Source organism: Silene latifolia, chromosome Y (assembly GCF_048544455.1).
Source record: "Silene latifolia isolate original U9 population chromosome Y, ASM4854445v1, whole genome shotgun sequence".
In the NCBI taxonomy this organism is placed as follows: Eukaryota; Viridiplantae; Streptophyta; class Magnoliopsida; order Caryophyllales; family Caryophyllaceae; genus Silene; species Silene latifolia.
The window spans coordinates 369306953-369311249 of NC_133538.1; positions in this window are offsets into that span (position 1 = coordinate 369306953).

Below are 4297 nucleotides of genomic sequence, written 5' to 3' on the forward strand. Positions count from 1 at the left end.
CATCATTTTTGAGAAAAGTGAGGGGGGGACTTATGACTTTATTGATGGGTAGTGATTTTACTTAGCGTGGGGATAGCAATTGCCTAGGCTATTCATGCCTTTGTAGTGCCCCCGCTATGAAGAACACGAGAATTGAAGATTGAGAATGACACGGGTTGAGCAGTATCCACGGATGGACCTGAATCCCTGTGGACAGGAAGGAATCCGAGCATCTCAGTGGAGAATCCGCTCATCCTAATGAATCCAAGCGTCCAATATCACCAGACACTCATCTGGCTGAACGGTGGGATTTAAAAAATGGTCTGTCACAGAATCCGAGCGTCCCAGTGAGGAATCCGCGCGTCTGATACAAGACGCTCGTCTTGTAGAGAAGACGCTCGTCTTTATGCTGTTGAAATTTAAGGAATCACCCTGTAACAGAATCCGAGCGTCTTTCAAAGAATTCCCTCGTCTTTCATAGAGGAATCCGCTCGTCTTTATATAAAGACGCTCGTCCCATAGCGTCTTTTCCTGAAATAAATCGTGCAGAATCCGAGCGTCCTAGACACCAATCCGCTCGTCCCTGCTGCTGTTTTCAAAATTAACGGGTCTTTTAAACCCTTACTCCCTCATTCATTTTCATTTCTTCTACATTCAAACACTACCCTCAACACAAAAACCGCAAAAACCCTCATCCTCTACATCAACAAACCAATATTTCCTCAACCAAATTCAACAAAATAAAATCCAAACTTCCCCACAAAAAAATTAATCACTCCTTTTACAACAAAAATTCATTCAAACAAAAAAATCTTCAACGTTTGAGTCAATTTTTAAGATACAAAGCAAAATTCTTTCTTCTTAAATTGATTTGTGCATACCTAAAAATTGAAGATTTCATTCTCTCTTTGGTGTAATCAACAATGGCAAGAACTAAAGGAGGTAACAAGGCACCCCCAAAGAAGACACTTTCAAAAAGGCAACAACTTCTTCAAGCAAAACAATTGTCTAAGGCATTGGTAGTTCATCAGGCAAGGTTGGAGGTTCAACAAGGTCCCCATATGGAAGCTACAACATCAACAACTCCGGTCATTGAGCAACTATCTAATTATCCGGAGGTAATTTTCACTTCCGACTCTCATAGGGATAAATTTGTTCTCTTTGCTAAGAAGACCATTATGCCTACAATATTTATTTGTGAAGATGCTTTGTCTAAGTTGGGTGTTCTTAAACAAACCAAAACGTTCTTTGAGGCTATGGGATTGGTTAAATTGTTCACCATGAAGGAATTGACATACCCCTCCCTCACATTGGAATTTTTGAGTTCCTTGAAAGTTACAAGGGTGGAAACTAGAACCCACATCGAGTTTCGTCTTGCAAATACCAATAGACGCATCACTTTTGGTGAATTGAGTAAGATTTTAGGCCTTAGTGATACCCCGTACTATCACAAGATCCCCGAAAAGTATGATCCCGCTCCTCTTTGGGAGGCAATTTCCGGAAAGAAATTTGTGCGCTTTCATGATTGTCGGGTTCTATTAGTCCACCATCCGGGAATTAGAGTGTGGCATAAGGTCATTGGGAATACTTTGGTAGCAAGAAATGGGACTAATCATCTTACCAAGCTCGAATTTGTTCTTCTTGAGTCGGCCTTGAACATAGGAAGGGAATATACTAAGACATATAATGCTCTAGGACTTTTGGTTGAAAAACGGGTTAATGTCAATTGTGGTAAAGAGGGCACCACTTGTATTGTGAATGAAGGACTAGTTACCCATTTGGCCAAGCACTTTAACCCAAATTTCAACAAATACAAAACTTATGTGGCGGTCAAAGGAAGTCATCTCATTGATATGGACACCATGATTCACAAGTTTAAGTGGGTCAAGCATGCTCCTCTTGACACTAAATATGGGTGGTTAACCAATGAAGCTAGGTCCTTCACTTTGCCTTTAAAGATTTGCCGATTGAGTGTTCACCAACCCAACTACCTTATTCCACTCTCCGAGGAGACTGAGTACATTATTCAACAACAAAGAGGCGAGATTGATGAGACCTCATCCTCCATTGTCACACCACCCTACCCATTTGAGTATCACGAGTTTAAACCCAAGGATGTCGAGGTAGGAAATGATTACATGACTCTACTCATGAGGCATGTTGTGTTGTTTATAATGGCATGAACCTTGAAACCCGCAACTTGGCATTTCACTTGAGTGGTGGTAGGATATGTGAGATGAGTTCTGAGGAATTTTGGGAATATGTTGAGTTCATGACCATTCATTGTCTCAAGCAAACTATACATGACATATTTGAAAGTGCCAAGGAAGGTATAGAAGTGATAAAAACCACATTTTAAAAATTCATTGAGGAAAACTATGATGAAAATGAGAATAGTGAGGATGGGAAACCTTCCTATAACCTTGAGCCAACCCACTATGTTCACAAATTTGCCCCTCCTTGGGAAGATGGTGTGATAGATGAAGAGAATGATGATGAGGTGGAGTATATTCTGTATTGTGAAACCAATGCCTTGATGCCGTTATCCTACTCTTCTTGTGTTTCAATGAAATCAACCTCCATGGAATTTGATGTTAATGGGCAAAGTGAGAATGATATGGTTGTGAGCTTGAGTGAAAACTCACCCTTTGAGGATGACATATTTGAGGGAGACAATTTGGTTGAACTTGGTGAGCCTTACTACGACAACCCCTTTGATAATGACCTTGTTGGGATGAGGAATATGATGAGGACATTTGGGAACCCCAAATAGACAACCTTGAAATCACCTTAGATGATAATGAGAGTACTTGCATTGAATGTGGTGATTCTATTTGGAGGATGAGTTGAGTGAATTGTCAACCAACTACCCATTTCATGTTTCTTCCATCCATCATTTCTCTTATGATTTTTGTCATGATGCTCTTGACATGCTTGTTCGGTCTCTTACTTGGGCCTTATTTCATTGCATAATCTTGTGTTGTTATCCATGCCCATTTATTTCTCACTCCCAAGAATTTGATCGACTTCTACGTGATTTGAGTGCTAGTGATAATTTCCTATGAAATTGTTCATTGATAATCTTTGGTTTGATGGAGTTCCTTAATAACCATTAATTTGTATATATACATTTAGTGTAGTTGTGCATTCATTTAATTGCATGAGAGATGAAAGGGTGGGATCTCATATTTTAATTGAGTTTTTGAAGGAAATTAATGAAAATGAGAAGATGAAAAATGTATAGAAATGAAGAAAATAGAGAATTTGGGCTTATGAGTAACTTTGTTATATTGAGAAAGGCGTTGGGTCGAAATTTCAAAAAAAATATGAGCATCCCGAGACAAACCCGAGCGGGTTGACCCTGAAATTCATCCTTTTCTCTCATTTAGCTCGTGTCATGGCTATATATGCTTCCTATCTACCATCTTCATCTCCTACAATGAATGTAAGAACCCTTTTCTTTTCCTATCTCTCATGTATAGTTGCATTTATGTAGTTACCTCATGATTAAATCCCTTTCTTCCTACATTAGCAATAGTGTTTAAAATTGGTTCGCGGAGGTTAAATCATGAAGCGACATACATATATCATATAGTTTAGACTTGCATTTATATTATATTTCATATTGCATTCACATTTGTTAGTATATATAGTATAGTTGCATTGTAATATATCTCACATGACTAGATTAGTTTGCATTCTATTTAATTATCTCACATGATTCAAGTAGATAGTTTCATATAGAATAGAATTCATGCATAGTCACTAATGGCCAAGCCTATTCATTTCTACACTAGAAATAGTGTTTAAATCGGTTTGGGGAAGTTTGATCATAAGTGACCATAGTTTAAAACATGCATCATATAATATAGTTTAGATTGCATTCATTTGTTATATATGTCATATAGAATTGCATTTAGTTAGAGCATGCATTCATTCATATCATATCATTGCATTTGTACTTTATTTCAGATCATCAAAAAATCCAAAAACATGTTTTTCTTTTTCATTCCTACTCCTATATGTACATTGAGGACAATGTCCAAAATAAAGTGGGGGATGGGAATTTATATTCCAAAAATGCATAAAAATTGAAAAATTTCGAAAAATCACAAAAATATGTCTTTTAATTTCATAAAAACAAAACCCATAAAAATTTTGAAAAATTGAAAAATCAAAAGCATGTACATTTCCTTTTTAATGTACTCTTGTATATATCGTTTGTATATATTGTGTTTGTCCATCCTTTTTCACATTGATCGACTACACCACATCCGAGACATGAGGGTATTGAAGACCGCATGGTATGATCTTTCCA